Below are 638 nucleotides of genomic sequence, written 5' to 3'. Positions count from 1 at the left end.
GTCAAGGAGTGACAGACTGATTTGTGGTTACCACGGTGACTATAATGAAGTAGCTTTAATATAATATTTTAAATCTTGGTTATCTTTACACTTTTTGTACAGTTTTTAGTTTTATTAGTACTTGATGTTGTTATTTTAGGCCGGAGCTGCTCTCCTTGTCTTGATAACTGGATTGTTGGAGCGATCAGTGAACAGGAGGTTTCACCGCCTCAGGACCACGGTTAAATCTGTTCTCTCGTTCTGAACGAACGCCTTTAATTGTCCTTCATGAGATCGTTTCCTGGCTCCACTCTGACTTCTGGCTCGGTTAATAAGCCGACCTCATTACCAGGTCCAACAGGGTGTCCAGAGGAGGGACAGGAGGGAACATGGGAGAGGACACCCGTGGCTCATTAAACCCTGCTTCAGCATCAAAGAGGACTCAACAGTTGTGTGAAGAGTCCTGCTGCACATCAAACTAACTCATCTTCACTCAGAAAACTTCTAACGTGTCGTGCTGTTGCTAAGATACTGACATCACATCTTGTTTTATTGCAGCTTTAATTCTGCTGCTATAGATAGTCTAACGTTTCTGCAGTAAGGCTGGGTACAGGCTGGTAGAATAGAATAGAATAGAATAGAATAGAATAGAATAGAAT

Source organism: Austrofundulus limnaeus, unplaced genomic scaffold, assembly GCF_001266775.1.
Source record: "Austrofundulus limnaeus strain Quisiro unplaced genomic scaffold, Austrofundulus_limnaeus-1.0 Scaffold1281, whole genome shotgun sequence".
Classification (NCBI taxonomy): Eukaryota; Metazoa; Chordata; class Actinopteri; order Cyprinodontiformes; family Rivulidae; genus Austrofundulus; species Austrofundulus limnaeus.
This window is presented reverse-complemented; position numbering follows the sequence as displayed.